General features: G+C 46.1%; 1 protein-coding gene across 3 annotated transcripts in view; it reads right to left on the bottom strand.

Annotated features, from left to right (window-relative positions):
• The window catches only part of LOC119443188 (run domain Beclin-1-interacting and cysteine-rich domain-containing protein-like), a 323,250-nt gene that overhangs the window by 293,924 nt on the left and 8,299 nt on the right, over nucleotides 1-21,027 (bottom strand). The window lies entirely within an intron of this gene.

The raw sequence follows: 21,027 nt of genomic DNA, 5'->3' as shown, positions 1-21,027 counted from the left end.
TAGAGCTACTGCAATGTTGGGCTTAGTACGGAGCTTGTTTATGCTGTAATTAGCAGGAACAAGCCACAGCCAATTTGTGACTTGGCCGGTATTCTCACCTGAGAATCCTTGCCAATATTCTTAACGACTCACATTCAAATGTGTAAGAGAGTGCTGCTTTTCATGGCCAGGCCATGGAGGAATGAAAAAAAAAATGCCAAGGGAAGCCTGACGTCAGGCCACCAGGCAACCTTTTCTGATCTCCCTGCTTTCACTCACCACTTGGAAACAGCACGCCATAAGTAGCTATGTACATGGCAATTTGAGTACGTAATGATGGCCACCAAAGTTGTCGTCACTTTGTCTAGTGCATGCTGCTTGCTTTCTGCATGCTGCATTTGAGTCCTTCAATGCTTGGCCTCAGTACCTGGAAACCATTGCAAAGGCAACAGCTGCTCCAAATCATCTATACAATTAGCTTACCAAAGCATATGACAAACCCTGCACGGATGTGCTGAGTGACTAAAAACAATTGCTTGGAGACATGTACTTCAGTGCTTGTCGCACTAATCTTCTCTTATTATTTGCAACTAGGCTTCAAGGTTGTCACATGACACTCCGTCCTAGTTTGTTCTTTTCTCCATGGTACACACCCTGCTACTGATGACGATGCATCTCACTGTACTAGAATCACTAACACTACATGCAATGCAAATACACACACACACACACACACACACACACACACACACACACACACACACACACACACACACACACACACACACACACACACACACACACACACACATATATATATATGCCCTTTCTGAGTATAATATTAACAGTCAGCCTAAATGAGATGATGCAATATATAATTGACATTACTATAATATCATTAACTATATCAACAAACCACAACCATTTAATATACAGCATTTGCACGAACAGAACGGAGAAGCTGAAATTGCTAGAGTTGGCCAATCAGCTGAACATAGAAATTTCAGAGCGACAGAGAAAGCCAGAGATAATTGAAGCGATTGAGGCACTTCGGGCAGACGACAAGAAACTAGAATAATGCTTAATTAGCATTAAGAAAAAAGAGAAGAACGAGTAGCACGTGATGCGCTCGAGAAAGAGGAACGCGAAAGTTGTGATGCGCTCGAGATGAAGCGCATTGAGCTTAAGGAAAGCGAAAGACGTGATGTGCTCGAGATGAAGCGCATTGAGCTTGAGATTTTGAAGGCTCAGAATACCGGAGAAGCGACTCCCATCTCGAGAGAATGCGAGAAAAAAATGAAGGACTTGATGCAGTCATACCAAGTCGGGGAGGATGTGGGCCCCTTTTTGGTGAACTTTGAACGTACATTGTGAGAAGGCTGGATTTCTGAAAGACTCGTGGCTGCAGCGTCTGCTGACGTTGCTGCCGTGTGAGGTTGCAGACGTGATAGCTCGCATGGAAAAAGAAGAATCAGAAGACTATGACAAAGTAAAGTCTAGTCTTCTGAAAAAGTACAGGTTATCGACGGAAGCATTCCGAACAAAATTCAGGGATGCCGAAAAGGCCAGAAACGAGTCCCATGTTGATTTCGCGTACTCGCTGATGGCCAACGTGAAGGAGTGGCTAAAAGGATCCGGAGCTTTTGAGGACCACGACAAAGTGGTACAGTGTTTTGGGCTGAAACAATTCTTCTGCTGACTGCCAGAAAACATAAGGTATTGGGTGCAGGATAGGCCAGGCGTAGAGACAGTCGCAAGGGCGGCAGAGCTTGCCGAGGAATACGTATTGCGCCGGGGCCCCGAAAGCAAAGAGACGCTCAGGAAGGAGAATCCAACAAGCAGGAGCATTGGTCAAGGTCGAAACCGTATAAAGGAAAGGAGAACGCAGAATCAGCGACCAGTAATGACGAGAAAAACAAAGTGAGAAAGGAGGAGCCACCAGAACTCAAAGCTGCGCAACAAAAGAAGGCTTTCAAAGCTAGAAAGCCTTCTTCTCCTTTCTGGGGTTTTACGTGCCAAAACCAGTTCTGATTATGAGGCACGCCGTAGTGGAGGGCTCCGAATTAGTTTTGACCACCTGGGGTTCTTTAACGTGCACTACAACGCAAGCACACGGGCGTTTTTACATTTCGCCTCCATCGAAATGCGGCCGCCGCGGCCGGGATTCGATCCCGCGATCTCGTGCTCAGCAGCGCAATGCCTTAGCTGACTGAGCCAACCCGGCGGGTAGAAGCTAGAAAGCCAGTTGTGTGCTTTAACTGCCATAAGACAGGACATATTGCCCTCGGTTGCAGAAATCCAAAAGTTGTCTTTTTGTCAGTGAGCAATACCGATGACAATATGAGATTGTTAGAACCGTACATTCGGGATCTCGTAGTGAATGACAAGCCTTGTCGCGTACTCCGACACTCAGCCGCCACGATGGATGTCGTTCATCCCTCATACGTAGAACAAAGTCAGTTTACAGGAAAATGCGCTTGGATAAAACAAGCAGCAGAGGCTAACAGTCTTTGTCTACCAGTAGCCAGAGTCCGCATTGAGGGTCCTTTTGGAACACTTGACACCGAAGCTGCCGCATCAGCGCACCTTCCACCGCAATGTCCATATTTGTTTTCAAACAAATCTGACGAGTTGTAGCGGAGCAGGGGAGTCGTTTTCGGCGAAGGAATAGTGCAAGCTCTAACCAGATCAAAAGCACGACAACTTGTGGCAAAGGTAGCATGCGCAAGCCCAGCACAGGAGGACACAGCCTTACACAAGGAACCCTCAGAGAGCGCTAATGAGGTTACCAGTGAAAGCGAGGTCGTTGAAGGTGCGTCGGCTAAAGAACAGGCCACCGCACTGAGTCAGGAAGAGGCGGCAGTTTTGAGAGTGAACGGGGAACCTGTAGTATCTCGGGAAACAGAATGCAGGCGAAAGTTGCTAAACGTAACAACTTACACTTTGGTTACCGAGCAAGAAAGGGACCCCACTCTTCGGAACCTTAAGCACAACGGTGAGGAGGGGACCGCTAAGAAAAACATAATGTTCCAAAAGAGGGCAGGCATTCTCTATCGAAGGTATCGCGATAGAAAAGGAGTCCAGTTTGATCAACTAGTAGTGCCACAGCATTACCGCCAGGATCTGCTGCACTTGGTGCACGGGGACCTTTGGTCCGGACACCTTGGCATTTGAAAAACCAAGGACCGCTCGTTGCAGGAATTCTACTGGCCCGGGTGCTTTCGGGAAATAGAAGCATTCGTAAAAAGCTGCGACACGTGCCAACGCATTGGAAAGCCCGGGGACAAGGCTAAAGCCCCTATGAAACTTGTTCCAATAATTACGGAGTCGTTTCGCAGACTTATAATAGATACAGTAAGACCTTTGCCCGCAACTCAGTCCGGCTACCGCCACATTCTTACGGTACTGTGCCCCGCAACCAAGTTCCCTGAAGCAGTGCCCTTAAAAGAGCTAAGCTCGGTCGAGACCGTGAAAGCCCTTTTGTCCATCTTTACGCGAGTCAGTTTCCCAGCGGAAATTCAGTCGGACCAAGGAACCGTTTTCACGAGCGCCCTCACCTCGACATTTCTGAAAAATGCGGTATCAAACTTATCCATAGTTCGGTATACCATCCCCAGTCCAACGCTGTAGAAAAGGTTCACTCGGTCATGAAGCGTCTGTTCCGAGCCATGTGTTATGAACGCAAAACAGATTGGGAACTCTGCTTACCAGCAGGTATGTTCGCCCTTTGAACCGCCCCGCATGAGTCGACAGGGTTTTCACCGGCTGAGCTAGTCTATGGTCGTTCCCTGCGATCGCCACTCCGGATCATTCGGGAAGCCTGGGAGGGCCGGGCTGAGGATCCGTCTGTCGTTGAATACGTGCTAGATTTGTTAGATCGGCTGCACACAACGCAAGAGTTGGCAGGACGAGAAATGCGCAGAGTCCAAGGTAATGCCAAGATTTACTACGACAGAACGGCTCGGGCGCGACGCTTCGAGGTAGGAGATCAGGTAATGATAATACGTCCCTCACCAAAAAACAAGCTGCAAGTTCAGTGGGAAGGACCGGCTGACATTGTCTCGAAATTATCTGACACGAACTACATAGTAACAGTTCCGGGTAAGAGAAGAACTCATCAGGTATACCACAGCTATTTACTGAAGCCCTATCGGCAGAGGGAGGCCGTCGTAAACATGTCCCTTAACATGCCAGAGGAAATGCCGCTTGACTTTCCAAAGTTGGCTCCAGCAACGGAAGCCAGCATGGGCGAAACCATAGATAACCTCGTACAGCAAGCCGAGCTCGACCTCCATCAGAAGGCGGAGCTGCAGGAACTCATGTATGAGTAGAGAGATAGGCTTTCGGACAAGCCGGGACTGACGACCGCAGTTGTCCATGATACTGAATTAACCTCATCAGAGCCTGTGCGTTCGAAGGCGTATCGCGTTTCACCACGCCAGCGTGAGGTCATGGCTGTGGAAATAACAAAGATGTTGGTGCTAGGCATACTAGAACCGGGAGAGAGTGATTATACTTCACCTCTTATCTTAGTTGAGGTCCCCCGGAAAGGAACCGTGCCCTTGTATTGATTACCGGAGGCTTAACCTGATCACAAAGGATCAAACCTATCCTATACCTCATATCGAAGAAAGGCTTGAGAAAGTCAGCAGCGCCAATTTTATCTCTACACTAGACTTAGGGGTTATTGGCAGGTACCGTTGACAGACCAGGCGAGTAGGTGTGCCGCATTTATTTCTCCATTGGGAACGTTTCGACCAAAGGTCCTGAGCTTTGGATTGAAAAACGCTCCCTATTGTTTCTCTAGCCTTATGGAACGGGTGTTGCGTGGTATGGAGAATTTTGCGCTGCCGTATCTCGACGATATCGCTATCTTTTCGGCATCATGGACAGAACATCTGGCGCATCTGCGAGCCATACTGGCCCGGCTGCGGGAAGCTAACTTAACTGCCACAGCGACAAAGTGCCAATTGGGGCATGCCGAAGTGGCCTACTTGGGTCATGTGATTGGTCAAGGCTGCCGCCGGCCTTCCGAGGTCAAACTAGCTGCGATCGAATGTTTTCCACAACCTCACACTAAACGAGATATTCGGTCATTTCTCGGAGTAGCAGGATATTACTAATGATATATTCCGCGTTACTCCGATGTTGCAAGCGCTCTGACAGATGCGCTAAGAAAAACAGAACCACAAACCATACAGTGGGACGAAGCCAAGGAAAGGGCTTTCTGTACACTGAAGAGGGCTCTGACGAGTCAACCAGTATTAAGTGCGCCGGATTATTCTATGCCATTCATTGTTCAGTGCGACGCGAGTGATCGTGGAATGGGTGTTGTGCTTTGTCAAAAGGGAGATAATGATGAGGAGCACCCTGTACTCTTTGCCAGTAGGAAGCTCACTGCTCGTGAGGAAGCATACAGTGCTTCTGAAAAAGAATGTGCCTGCGTTGTGTGGGCGGTGCAGAAGCTAGCCTGTTACATTGCGGGTTCGAGGTTCACCATCGAGACGGACCACTGTCCTCTTACGTGGCTGCAATCAATGTCCCCCAAAAATGGCCGTCTCTTGCGCTGAAGCTTAGCACTTCAGCAGTACAATTTTGACATTCGCTACAAGAAAGGTAAACTCAATGGAAATGCAGATGGTCTGAGTCGTTGCCCCTAGTGTATCACTAGCCTCATGTCCACTCTGGTTTCCATGTCATTTTAAAGTTGGTATTCTTTTTCTTACGTTTCTTTATTATCACGTAGTTGTAGGTGATTGTTAGCGGATTTAGTAATCACGTTCTAACGCTTTCGAGAAATGGCTGTTTTTAGTGTTTAGGAGGGAGGACGCACAAAAGGGATGAGAAAGCAGTAGCAGTTTTTCTTTTTTTTTTTTTGTAAAGCCTGGTGTGTCTTGGGGGAGAGTGGCCTTGTGCTCACTTGTTTGTGGTTGTGGGTCCGGCACTGTTCTGGAGTGATTGCGTGCCCAAACAGGAGACGAAAAGTTGCGAGACCTGTTTGCAAGTCCTGTTTCACTGGACCGGACCAGGGAGCAAAGGCACACAAGAGCGCCCCGAGAACTGATGAACGACTCCAGGGAATCTACAAGCTACGAACCAAGGGTTCGTCACCACGGAGGGAAATTCTGCTGCTGAAACGCCGATCCCTCGCCCAGTGGCTGCTGGCCCCTACGCGTCGGGATCTTCCTCCCCCACCGGAGATGCTGTTACGATTGACATGTGACGCCCTGCAGGGGGAATTATCGGAGGCCCATGCCTAAACCAACCCGATTTGCTATGGTTGTCTCGAGTGATCCTCAATCTGGCGGGCGAGTCACAGTGATTTTGGGCCCCTTTGTGTGTGTGCGTGCCCTGCAGGCGAGGGGTTACGCCTTCTCCGAACTGTGTACCACCGAGGCCTGTGTGCCGGCCCCACATGGAGGATTAGTGGAACTGGCATCACCACTAGCTCTGCCAAGGCGACCTTTGGCAGTGTGAACTGAAGCTCCTCCGCTGGGGATGCGGCCAAGTCATTCATCCCTTGGGATTGGCTCCCCGAAACCTCTCACAAAGAGCAACCTACGACGAAGGTCGCGACCTCTACTGGTGCGGTCCTTGATGCATCTGTCACGGAACGATGCTCAAAGACAGGGCGCGACGTTTCCGAATTCATCAGGGACAAGGGTGTTGTGCCTTTTACTGGAGCTCCTAATGCGCACAACACAAGCAGGTTCGGTATGCCGTTGGTCGGCTCCCACGGAGACGGCGCGACAGGGAAGCTTGTAACAATCCAGTCATCTGCCAGTGGCCGTTGGCGGCACGACAAGATTGACGGAGAGATCGGTCGTATCATACCAGTTTTTTACTTTGACGAACATAAGAAGAATGACTCTTCCGAGCGCTCAGTCAACTCCCCCCAGTTTGGATACACGCTCTGTCCCGTCGCAGAAGGGTCTCAACCATTCAACGGAGCTCACAGTGTCCCCTGCACGTGATGAGATGCGAGGACTAAACGAGAGCAAGCGGGAGGATGTAATGCCACTTCATTTCACAGGTGCCGATGGACAGAAAACAGCTGCTGTCGGCGCCGACGTTAAGACCCATCGCGTCGAAGTAGAGAAACCAGAGTCACTATTTAATGGTAGCGATTCCACCGAGCCTTCGGCAGGCGGTACTAGCACGAACGAAATTCCCGAATTATCTCGGTCTGTCTCTACGGTCACTGACGACAGAATGTCCGTCGCCTTCAGTGGAAGTAACATTAGAACGATCATCTCAAACATGTCGATCATCGCATCTCGAAACAACATTTTGAGCTCAGCTTCGTCATTACCCGAGAAATTGACAATAGCAAGTGATAGCATGCGTGCCCTGCAGGCGAGGGGTTCCGCCTTCTCCGAACTGTGTACCACCGAGGCCTCGTGTCGCATTGTTTACCACACCCTCTGCGAACTTGTGCCCAGACAAAGCCCAGAGAGCGCCCAGAGAGCGAACGATGCACGACGGAAGCCTCAAGCCCCCGAAACGTCGCCTAGGAGAGAGGGAGCTGCTGCCGCACCCCCGACTGGACTCAGTACCTGTCACGTGACTTTGACGTGAGTGAAATCCCACCTATGATGTTGGCAGGCCTATTTAAGCGGCCGCGCCATGTATTTTATCATTCATTCTCTTCTTTTCAATCCTTCATCAACTCTGAAGTAAACTGTGCAAGTTTCGCACTAGAAATCATCTTGCCCCTGCCTGGTCGCTATTGTCTACCAGATGCCTGCAGTCTGCCGAGAACGCCACGCCACCCAGTAGTAACGCCGGTCGAGCTTGAAGGAACCGGCGTCGCAACAGTAGTCAGTTTATGTGGAAGTAGTGTGTTGTTAACTTCGATAACTGGTCCTTCACCATCATGATACTCATGATCAATGCTTCCCAGGTGTTTGTTTATGAAGCTATCTTCACACTCAGGCGACAGCAACAACTCTAGATGTTTACTCAGGTTATGAGAATAAAGTTGTTCTTTTCTACCGCCTGGTGGTCTTTTCAATGTAACTGTTGGCAATGAGGTCTGTAGACAGCTCAGAAGGTCATCAAATGTTCTTGGACCTTTGAGCTGGACTTGACTGCGGATGTCGATACACAACCCTTGCGTTACCAAAGCTACAACTGCAGAAGGCGCCAGCTTCGGTTCTGCAGAATACAATAGGCGACGTTTCTCAAGACAGTACTTAAGTAGAGAGCCACATGTATATCTGAACGTAGTGCAGCATCCCATCTTTCTACTGCGTTGCCTTAGAAAACCGCTAAAAAGTACCTTTTCCACAGTTCCCAACATGTTGGTTCGTGATCCACGAGTTGCACATCATACCATTTTCTGGCGATAGCGCCCAAATAGCGGCGCATATTCAAAATATTTGTGGCGTCGGAGTGCCACATATTTTTGTGACAGGCGTACTCGAAAAACCACAGCCAATAGTGTGCACTTTGCGAGTCTCCTTCAAAAACATCCGGCTCTACAATATTGTGCTGATTTCTCTTGATCAAGCAGTTGGACCAAAGTTCTCATTATTTCACTTTGTTGCATCATTTGCCTTTGAAGTTGTTTTTTAACAGTCAAGACCAGGCTCACCTTCCCGGCAGGAGTTTCCTCTTTGAAGGCGCCACGACATACTAGTTCAAGAACGAGCTTGCTCAGTGTCTGGAGCTGTAGATTGACTGTGACCGATCCTGTTTCCACCAGGGCTTGGCAGCTGATTGCAGCTTCTTGCAGTACCACGCTGATCAGCCCGGTAAAACTAACTTCACGAGGAAGGTCCGTCGCTGGCTCACCATGCACTTAGTATCGGGTGAAAACAACAGACTCCGATGACGCCTGGTCCACGAAAAACGTCACCCACATGTCTGGTCTTCAAAAGCTGTCGGCTGCGCCAAAACGGAGCGTTCCTAAGTAGAACGGTTATATAAAAGACATAATCTCAGTGAGTTTGGTTTGGTTTGGTTTGGTGCTTATAGAAATAGCACAACCCACTACGGGGGATTGGCCATGTCTCGGTGAGACAGGTGTTGTCCGCCATTTAATCTCACTTCTTCTTTCTCACTTCTCCCCCAGCCCACCTCTTCGTCTTCTTTCATGCATCCAACGCAGACCACTTCAACATTATATCTGGGTTCAGGGAAAACACAGGGAATGCAGGCGATGGAAATTCAAGACGATGAGCAACACGAGAACAAGGTGAGAGCAGGAGCCAAACGTTTCGACAATTGGACTTGGCCTTTTCAAGGCGACATATGCTTTCCTCGGCACAGTATATATAAGTACGGTTCTTCTAAAGGGGAGAGAGGGTAAGGCTGGTGGGCAAGGTAACCAGTGAGGGTGTGTTAGTGGTAAGGGTGCAGAATTGAAAAGAAAGATAATGCACTACTGAATGTCCATGGAGGAATATGAGGCAGTGCCATGTGTTAGCCAGTGACATGTCACTGTACGTTCTTCTTTTCGTGGAAGGGGGCTGGACGACCGGGAGGGGGGGGGAAGGTATCTGCTCCACTGGAGGTCAGTGAATTATTGTGTCTCTGAAAGAGAGAATAAAAGTGGCGGCAGAAAAATGGTGCTCCTGGAAGAACAAAAAGGATAAATATATAAATAAAAGAATGAAAGGAATGAATGAGAGGAATGGGAGGTTGGAATATTATTAACAACCCAATAACAAAGAGAGAGAGAAAGGATGCATAGAAAGGCAGGGAGGTTAACCAGAGGTAGGGTTGGCTACCCTGCACAAGGGGAAGGAGTAGGGGGATAAAAAAAGAAAGAGAGTGGAAGGGGGGACAGAGAGGAAGAGAGAGGAGCACAAACAAACCGCGTACACTATAGAGCGGTAGGGGGCGGCGTTCTTAAAGTCTATCGTGAAGACCCGTAGACTGCAGGAACCTTAGTAATGCGAGTAAGGCCTTCAGCACAGATGTTCATTCGGAGCACTGACCTAAAGCTTTTAGTTCCGTTAGTGGACGATTGTCCAATTCATCCAGCACTCTGCACAACACTTGTCTTTTGGCATTATAGCTCAGGCAGACACAGATAATGTGTGCAAGCATCTCATCACTGTTGCACATGTCGCACGTGAGGAACCCAATAACAAAAAAAAAAAAAAAAAACTCAATAAAAAATAACTAAGTGTTGTTGCCTATAGTTTGAAGCTTAGTAGCAAATAGATTCTAAAGCTCCCTTTGAAACCGTCATGCCTATTGGTTGCAATGTCTTGAACTTATGGATGAGGTATGACTCTCTACTTTCTGTCTCGCGCAGAATGGAAATTTTACTGTAATATGTACAGTTTAAGTTCATCAACGCTATGATCTGGTTGGTTGAAATGCTCGGCGACGGCTTTGGGAAGCTTTTTCAGCTGTGTCCACGCGATGTCAGTTTAACCTGACGTCCATTGATTGTCCCACTTTGCCGATATATTGTTTCTTACAGAAGGAACACTTAAGTATATCAATTACATCGGAACTAGTGCAACTAAAGCTAGTTTTCACTTCGTGTGCATAGCTGTTTCCGGTGCTTTTAATTTTAAGGTCACTTTGAAGGTGCCTGCCGGTTTTGCATCTGGGGCGAGAACATGCTTTTATTATGGGGGAATGATGTTGGCTGACTTTTATATGCACTAACATATCTTTCAAGTTTCTGTTGTGGCGATAGGTAACCCTTGGTACATCCAGGAATGCTTTTTTCAGACGCTCATTACTTGATAATATTGGGTGGTATTTTCATAGGATATTGTTTATGCTTGGGAGGGCATTAGAATATTTTGTTATAAAGGCTGGCAGTCTATCAGATTCTGGTGTAGGTTGTTTCTTAGCTAATGCCTACCGCCTCTCTAATCTTTACGCGACATCATAAGCCTGGTCGAGAGGAATTTGTGGATAGTTTCATTCTGCTAGCGTTACTTTAGGGTCATTTAAGTGGTGCATATGACTAGTGTAGTCTAAATACTGCTGGCTATCCATCGGCTTCCGGTAAAGTGTCGTTCTCAGTTTTCCATTTCCTATGTAAACTGTCATGTCGAGGAAGTTGATTTGACTAGGAGAGTGGTGAGCAGTAAACTTAATACTTGGGTGAAAGCAGTTGAAATGACTAATTAGGTCAGTTAGCGCGTTTGTGCCATGTTCCTATATTATTAATATGTCGTCAATTTAACACAGGTAGATGTGTGGTTTTAAAGGGTATGACTTTATCAGGTTTGCTTCAAGCTGTCCCATGAAAATGTTGGCATATGTGGGAGCAAATGGTGTTCCCATGCTTGTGCCAAAAGTTTGTAGGTAGCGAACAGAATAGAATTCTAAATAGTTGAGCGTGAGAACTAACTTGAGAAGTGAGAGGTAAACTTCAGGAGCGTGCGCTTGAGGATTGACTGCTAGGGACTTTGACACAGCTTCAGTTCCTTCACTCATGGATATATTAGTGTAAAGATCAGAAACATCTAAAGTTACTAGAATAGCATGGTCGGAGAGGATTTGGTTTGCGTTAATCGAGTCGATGATTCGAAGGAAGTGGGGCTCGTATCTTCAACAAAAGATGGTAGAGTGGTTGGGATGTTTGACAGATGGTGATTTAAGAATTTAGATAGTGACTCGGTAGGTGTGTTGTTATTAGACACTATAGGCCTGCCTGGGATTTCTGCTGTAAATATTTCTTCTACGGGAACCTTATGTATTTCAGGGAGAAGGTAAAAGCGGCAGGCTTCTTAGTTACTGGCCATCATGAAGCGATATTCAGACTGGGTGATCAGTTCCTGGGACAGCAGCTCCACTACTGTACTTTGCACAAGGTTGCTGTAAACCAAAGTTGGGTTAGAGTCGAGTTTTGTGTAATGGCCGTGGTTGCTCAGTTGTTTGAAGGCCTCATTTTTGTACTTTTCTACAGGCCAGATTACGATACTGCCGCCTTTGTCTGCTGGTTTTATTACAATATCCTTTCTTTCCATGAGTTCTTTAAGAATTTGGTGCTGAGCAGTGGATAAATTTTTGCGCTTGCGACAATGCCGCATTGACTCTAGAATTTCCTTTGAGATGAGTTTTATGTATAAATCAAGGTCTGGGCACTGTTCAGCTTCCAGTGTCCACATGCTAGGAGGTCTGAGAGAGTCTTTATCCTGTTTTCCTACGTCTGGCCTATCGAAAAAGAATTCTTTGATATGCATGCGTCTTGAAAACTCTGTTAAATCTTTGTGGAGTTCATACTAATTTACTGCATTGTTCGTGGGACAAAACATTAGACCACATTTGAGGAGATCAACTTCATCGGGATTTCAACCCTGTGATATGTCTACTACTCTACTACTACTACTAGTGCTCTGGATGCTCACTCGTAGCATTATCGGTAGAGCTATGTGCTGTAGGGATCATAGTAGTTTTCTTAGGTGGATCAGCGGCTAAAATGCTTTTGTGTTGGTATTTACCTAGTAGGTTCTCCTCCATAGTTTCGACAAATTGTTCAAGTTCTCCTTTTTCTGGTTCAGATAAATTTATGCTGTCAAGCTGATTAGTAATTATCGTAAGTTGTTCCCAGCAGTGTTCTTCAAGAAAATCAATTAAAGAGAGTGACACATATTCTAGGACAGCATTCCACTTCAATAATAGCCTGGAGGGTAAAGAGCCGAGGGCACACCTAACCTTAATGCTAAGGCCCTTTGGGATTTACTTGTGTTTTAGGCAGCTAGTGTAAGTGTTTAGGTGAAACCTGTAATTTGTTTGGCGGCAAGTTTGCGGGAGTGAATTAAAGAGCTAGATTTGTTGTTGCATATATCTGGGTTCATCATGCGAATATGACATTTTGTTTTAAATTTTATTTTCCTGGCCCCAGAATGCGCCTCGCCTCACATTATATGTAGATTCTTCCCGCCAATATAATGGGATTTTTTGGTGATTTTATTTTCAAATGCTTGCGCTGCTCTCTGTGCCTGCTGTCACTTTAACTAGCTCAAGAGTGGTAAGCTGGGAGTTGCAAGTGTGCATTTTGTGCCATCTTTCTTTTCATTAGGAACCTGTTAGTGCCAGATCAATGTGGTTACCGGATATTAATCATAACCTTGAGGAAGATGATCTATGCTGTTGTGCAGGTGTGTCAAGCAAGCGGTCTTTCAAGTCGTGCAGTGCATTTCTGAAGTGCTGTCTGTGCAATAACTTTCGTGGGTGTCGTGGAGGATGACACCGTTCTTGCCGAGAGTCACAAAGAGGTCAGCAATCATTCTTGCCATTTATTTTGCAATGGCAGTTTGCGGTAACAATAAATAAAGCCCTGTGGGTTTGTTGTGCAATATGACTTCACATTATAATCGTAATATATTTTTTAACACGAAAGTGTTTTATGCCGGGGTCCACCAAGACTTCACTGACGTATTTCCGTCACGGAAATACGTCATAGAACATAATACAAAGAAAGAAACCAGAAGAAAAAGTTCCACAAACATGCAAAATTTGGAAATCGAACCCACGACCTCTCGGTCCGCGACGATAGATCGCCGAGCGTTTAACCCATTGCGCCACAAACGCATTTGCAGAGAGCTACACAGACGCGCCTTATATATCTAACACTCCTCCGTGTACCCGCGCTCTTGCTCGGGGCGGTGCCGCCGCCTACGAGCAGAAAAGAGAAGTACTGCATTATGACACTAACGCGCACCGACAGTGAACGCTTCGGTGGTCTCAGCACTACGACGCCTCGATGCCAGCATTCGAAGGGACGCTGGCATCAAGAAGCACTACCAACGCCACATAGGTGGCGTTCACCGTACTCAGCACAGCGGAGCGTGGCCTCCGCAATTAGCTCTGAAAATGTTTCTGAAGTTGATCGCGGAGGCTGCAATTACGACGTGCTGTACGCGCTGATTTGACTCGGTGACGATTCAGTTACGTGCTTTGTCTTGCGCGTTGTATTAGTGTGTCAGTTACGTGCTTCGTCTTTCGCGTTGTGCTAGCGTGTGCAGCGTAGTGCAGCTTCCATATGCACGACGGTTGCTCATGGTCATCGACGTTGGTAGTCGTGATGGAGGAGACATGCCACCAGGCGTCAGCGTGGGTGCATCAACGCCTAAGGGCGCTTTAGCCACAAAACACCAATAGACATTATATATCAATGTGCAATAAACATTACACTACTTCTGTGAAGACACGTTTCACTTTCGTGTTCTATACCGATTCCTATATAAGAGGGATCAACCACAATTTTTTCTTTTTCTGAGAGATCGAAAGTCCCCCCCCCCCCCCCCCGGGTTATATTTGTGGTAACATTATTTACGTGCAAATATGGTAACTAGTAGGGACGCCTAAGGACCCGTTTTTTCCCCTCCTTTTAAAGTTATCAAGTGTTGCATTTGTGCAGTACAGACGAACGCCTTTATAACAAAGCGCTAGGGGATTCCATAATCTTTCATAATACAGGTCACTTAATTGTAAAGTTCATGCACCATAACGCTGTGAATGGAACAGGCTAAGCCCGTTCTACAAATGAAAACCTTTATTTAGCATGAATTCAAGAGATACTTAGTGAAATAGGTCGCTAATTTTTTTGGGCACACTTAGCACACTTAGTCTGACAGAATGTGCAACTGCAGGTAACCTTATTGCACTCCTCCTCCTTTTTAAGTTATCAAGTGTTGCATTTGTGCAGTACAGACGAACGCCTTTATAACAAAGCGCTAGGGGATTCCATAATCTTTCATAATACAGGTCACTTAATTGTAAAGTTCATGCACCATAATGCTGTGAATGGAACAGGCTAAGCACGTTCTACAAATGAAAACCTTTATTTAGCATGAATTCAAGAGATACTTAGTGAAATAGGTCGCTAATTTTTTGGGGCACACTTAGCACACTTAGTCTGACAGAATGTGCAACTGCAGGTAACCTTATTGCACCAAAGTTCACAGCCTACTGCGGGGCGAAACGCAGCAGCTATGCAAAGTAAAGCTTCAGATTGTCGAATGACACTATCACCTCCCTTGCTGTCGAAATTCTTGGTTCATTTACCGGATCTCCATCACTGTTGACTTCTGTGACATTCACATCCTTTCTGCCTTAGATTGCTTTGAAGACATCGCTGGTCGTCAGTTGCGATTTATTCTACTATGTTGTCATTAACCGAGACATATTTGTCAGCCATCGCACCCGTTGATGCATTAAGACAAGCAGCATTCGACATGAGCAATTTTTGGAGAAGTGCAGCTGGACATCAGCACGCTCTTTAAAAAAAATGTGTCGCGAGCACTGCCGTTAGCACTAGCAAAGAGCACACCTTGGTGACACCTGCGGAAGGAAGTGGCGGCAACACAATGTGGAGTTCACTGTGAAGAAACAAATGAGCTGTTGGGGACACTTAAATTTCTTCGTTGTACAGGCAAATTCATTGGAGTGGTCTTCATTGTATAAGCATTCACAATGCGTATTAAAAGTAGGAATTTGGACGGGACGCGATCAATCCTTCGTTATACAGGTCATTTCGCTGTAGAGGTGTTCATTGTGGAGGCGTTTGACTCTATTTGGCCAACAAGAAATTGCACCTGTTTCACACTTTTTTTTTTCTTAACCTGCAATATGGTCATGCTAAGCATAAGTAGTACACTGGGCAATAAAAAAATTTAGTGCGTAAGAAAATAAATTTTTAAGCTATCAAATGTTACATTGAGCGTATGGGACACTGTAGCAGCTCCCAATTCAACATAGTCAGAACAAGAAAGCTGAGGAATGTTATCATTCTTTATATTAGTTTGCCCTATAAGAAAAGATAAAACACTACTGCCTCAAAAAAACTCTGGCAGAACCCATCTCACGATGACTATCAACATTATTACAATTAGCATTCATGCAATGTAGCGACACACCATATTGCTGAAGACACCTTTATTTAGGAGCTGTAGTGGTCAATGTGATATTTCCATTGCTTAGGCAAAATGCAACATACATTTTATTCGGGATTGGCCCACTTTGTTGTAACACTCGAACTCCAGGGTCAGCCATGAGTATGATGGCATGATGACAACTGTATGACAACAATGCAGTGAGGAAGTGGGAATGACGTCGATGGAACAACTAAGGCAGTATGACAGTGATGGCATGACGACAGCGGGATGACGGTTCTGAAACGATGACATTGTTATATCAACAACAGCCTGATGAGAATGGTATAAGGATAATTGAATGGCAATGAGTGTATTATGACTGTATGACGACGATGGCATGACGACGACGGTACAAGGAGAATCGAATGCTGAAGCTGGAATGATGACAATGGAAAGTGAACGACAAATGCATAATGACAATGCAATTACGACGATGTCCTGACAATGGCAGAAGGACAATGAGATGAAGACGAGTGTAAGAAAACGATGTCATGATAATGATGGTATTACTATGCCTTATACTTTTTAGCGCACGAAAAGGGACGAGACACAGATGTACGACGCGGACGCAGCGCTATGTCCGCACTGTGTCCGCGTCGTACATCTGTGTCTCGTCCCTTTTCGTGCGCTAACAAGTATAAGACATGGAATACCAACTCGCCCAAACTTACGCTCTTTCATGGTATTACTATATTCGGATGATGAAGCTGGAATGATGACGATGCAAAGACCACGGCAGCAGCACTACCCCAAGGGCATACATAGTGGCCCGCACTTGTAGACAACATGGGCCAGTGGGTCGGTGCAAGAGGGTGGATAGGCAGGCTTAAAACGTCTAAGTAAGCATAAAATGCTAATTGCATTAAAAGTGCAATAAAAATTGCAATTGCAGTTTTCACAAATGCATCTTCTCAGGTTATGCCACTTACTCTGAAGTGCAAAATCACATCATCGCTATAGTTTCCTTTACTGTTATCTTAAATTATGTTTGTGGTTTGCACATCTGTCTGGAAATTCTCTGCAAGTACCTGGAATAACCTGAACGCCGCCAAACCTAGAATAATGTAGGCTTGTCATTCTAAATTGCACAGTGTAAATGCAGCATTTGTTCTGTCGCAGTTGCAGCATGAGTTTAGCGAAATGCCCTAAGCAGCAACGGTGCTTAAAGGGGCCCTGAACCATCCCCCAAGCTCGTTGAAATAACATAGTGCGTGGGTAGCATACACTGCTGTGAACATCTCAGCCAAGTTTTTCTGTCGTACGGGAAGTTACCTTTCTCTCAAACGCTCTCTTTTCAAACAGAAGCCTGCTCGTCACTCTCTTCTGGACGCTTTATTTTGTAATAAAGTGGATTCCCATATGCAGCTACAATTGGTAGCTGCAGTCGACTACGCTGCGGGGTGCTGCCACGAGTCCACTGGCTAAACGCACTACGGCTCGCTGAGGACAAACCCGTTTGGATCAGGTTTAGCGTGTCGTAGGCACTAAAATTAGAAGTCGTCTACGTTAACCTACAAAATAAAATTTGAAATGCATGCCACAGTGACGTTTAGAAAGCGGAGCATTGTGGCCACGCAGTGCAAGGCATTGAAGAAGGAACGGGAGCACAGCGGAGGCCGTGTTTCATTGCCAATAACTCCGCTTCTGCTGAACGCATTGAAGTAGGTTTTGTGGCAAAATATTTCTAAAATAGCCAATTTTCGCTTTAAATGCCTTTCTCCACTTCGATGAAAAGTGGCTCAGGGTCCCTTTAAAATGAATGTGAAATTATGGCGCCCCTCATTGCCTGCAACGGTGAAGACACTGATACCAAAGTTGCACCTCGAGTACTGTAACACAGACTCTGGCAAGTGCTCTTGATCCTCTCATTGCCCAGGATGGCTTCGCTTAGCCGCTGCAGTTATTACAGTGGAGAAGATGAGGAGCAAGTTACGCACGGCATGGTCAGCGGGCATTGATTCTGAGCTGTTGGATTCGCGACTGTTGTTGCTCTGCTGTTTTGTCACATGCTGCTTCAGATCAATCGATTCCCTTTACACTAAGTACATCTTGCAACTTAGTTGTCGCAGAGCTCCTTTAAAGACGGTCAGCAGTCAAGGCCCATGGAGAAACAAGCGTACAGACACTTGTGCTTACAACTTATGAACATTTCAAGCTTCATAACTCAGAAACACCATAGATTTAACAAGAATTGGTGAGCATTAGGAACTAAAGTATAAAAAGTACCTATGAACAGGCTACGTTCAAGGTGAAGGTTACAGTAATGACACAAATCACATAACTAATGGTCTGAAGACAACACAGTGCCATGGCTTGCCAGTGCACATTAGGAATAGGTTTGTAGGTAACATCTTATTATTAAATCATCTACACTTGCAGAAGTACATGTCTTCCAGCAACAAGTGGCACAAGTTTTGTGAGCACACGTCACTAGGAAACTTTTAGAAAACGTATCAGCCATGGATGGCTTTTGCCAATTCTAAATGCATGGTTTGTTAACATTTAGATGCCATTGCATTTCTTCGCGTATATCCCAGCCACTTTCCTCAGCTATCCAGCCTCAAAGTTGTACCAATGTGTAAGCAGCAATGCCTGGTGCCTCTCAGTCGCAGTAGCGACAACTATTGGGTGAGGGCACTTCAAGGCTAATTCAGTGCATGATACCCATGCTATGCACATGTGGTGCATACTGCACAGACCAAAACATAGGTCTGTGGCAATGATGGCATGCATTGGTGGTAAAAGAGCTGTTTCGCAAAACACACTCATCTGTATTGTGCATTATTGTATAGTTGAACCAATGCCTCCTTTACTAGATGCCTGCCGCGTTGTCCGATAAACCCGGTTCCGTGCCCTCTCCCTTTTTTCGTCTCCGCGGAAAGGCAACGAGCGCCCCTGATGGCGCACGCCTGCAACCTAGATCACGTGCTGCGGCCTCTGAGATTACTGTAGCATCTCTTACCGTCTCGGAGGCGGCAGACGCTATCAACGCGCCGGCGGAAGTATTCGGCCGCCCCTGCTGCCGTCGCCGGAAGTTGAAAAGGCAACGAGCGCCGCCTCACGGAATTCATGCAGAACTAAGGGAACCGCCGCCCCAATGGGAAAGCGAGCGACGCGGCGGGCATCTAGTAAAGGAGGCATTGGTTGAACACACTACATTATGGCGTGTGTGGCGAAATGCCATCAGCACCATCTACTGTCAATGAGTCTGGCGCCGTCGCTTGCGGGGATGCACGGCTCACAGGTCGCTTCCAGGAGATGATCTTGGCTCAAGAGTGCTGTGGTTCTACATGGTGTAAAGCTCCCATCATCCTAAGCACTGGCAACTTTCTTTATAATCTGCACATTACATATGCACCAACTGTGGATGTGCAAATTGAGTCTCATTGTACTTGGAAGCTCTTGTCCCAGTCTATTTACATATGCAACCTTAGTTTCATAATAAACCTATGTCTGCAACCACTTTTTCTGCGTGTTACTTAAAGATAGCAATTCTCAAGCAAGAAAAAAGAATGCATTATTCAGCAAACATGTTATCAGTAGAACAACTAACTTTAGTAATTAGTTCTTGAGAAACACTTTTAAGCATTCATGCCAATAAAGACTCGATGAAAAAAATAATAAAAATTACAGCGTGTTCAAAGGGGCTGGTTGGTTCATCATAAAAAATACAGAAACAGCGCAACACAGGACGGGTGAAGAGCACAGGAGTAACTGCGCGCATTGGACTATATATCTGGGCTGCTCAGGGCTTCTTAATGTCTACATGCCTGCATAAGCGACTTTGAGAACACTGGATATCCCCTGGTTGCTATCCTGTGCTTTTCACTCGTCCTGTATCACGCTGTTTCTGTATTTTTCTATTTAAAATTACGTTTCATGGTAGAAGCGAAACCACAACAAATTTCTCCGAAAGTGAGAATACAGAGCCCCAAACTTTGTGACCTGTTCTATATTATGCATTATCACCGCTTTGTGCCCAACACCAACCAGTGGCAGGCGTTGCGCTGCTGAGCACGAGGTTGAGGGATCGAATCCCAGCCACAGCGGCCGCATTTCGATGGAGGCAAAAATGCAAAAATGCTTGTATGCTTGTGATGTAGTGCACGTTAAAGAACCCTAGGTGGTCAAAATTAATCCGGAGTCATCCACTACGGCATGCCTCATAATCTGAACTGGTTTTGGCACGTAAAACCCCAGAAAGAAGAACCAACCAGTGGCCAACCTAACGACCCTCAGCTTCTCACTATAGGCCTCGTGTGTTGCACCTTTTGAGCTGAACACCCAATGCAACCTGCCAGCAGCAGCAGTGAAAATCAGTTGGGTCCAACACGCTGCCACATATAGTATAGTACGGAGCATGCAGCAAAAAGCTGAATTCATTTCAAGAGAAATGAAATTGCAATGGTGTGCTCTTGCCTACTTAACGCCACAAAAACTCAGTAAGTGCAGTCAGGAAGATTTTGAATGGGGCTAACTCCTCTGTAGAAGCCGTAAACAATGCCAGGTGGCTGTTTTTGTTCAAAGGTGTTGATCCATGTCTTTCCATTAATAACTCGGGGGGGGGGGGGGGTCATTTATGTATGGTCAAGTTTCCGCAAGCAGCTTTTCCCCCGAATCTGTCTTCATTACCTGCACCAGTTTATCAACATACACTCAAAGTTCAAAAATTACACAAACAAGCAGTCCATACACAAAATAGTGGGACACATGCACTGCCATATGTTTTCCTCGTGAAGGTTCGTGAAAGTGAACCGCTCTTGATCAATCTTTTCATTTGCCACCAAAATGGACAGTGTTTCTTTGTGACAGTGAAATTGCTTAGCTTAGATGCTTTACGCAACAGTTAATCCATCTTTAGTGACACTACGTGTCACTTAGTGCCACGTGAAACTTCCCAGACCCCAAAAGCAGCCAGCACAGACCCTCTTGAAAAAAACTGGGCCAGTTGGCAATTGAGTGAAGGTGGTTTCACCGATGTATCTTTCCCAAAAAAGTTTTTGCTGAGGTAAGCGCTCTGATTTTTCTGTGAAGAAACAAAAGTTGCTAGGAGGTGAACTTTTTTAAACCGAGTGCAAGACTAGGTACAATGATAAACCTTATTTTAGAACCTGCCACTGGCGTTGTTCTTTCATGTGACACCATAAGTGTACAAATGTAAGAGTTTTCTTCGCTTAATTGGTATAGTAAA

Source organism: Dermacentor silvarum, chromosome 2 (genome assembly GCF_013339745.2).
Source record: "Dermacentor silvarum isolate Dsil-2018 chromosome 2, BIME_Dsil_1.4, whole genome shotgun sequence".
Taxonomy (NCBI): domain Eukaryota; kingdom Metazoa; phylum Arthropoda; class Arachnida; order Ixodida; family Ixodidae; genus Dermacentor; species Dermacentor silvarum.
The sequence above is the reverse complement of the archived record's forward strand: the minus strand, read 5'-3'. Positions and strand labels throughout refer to the sequence as shown.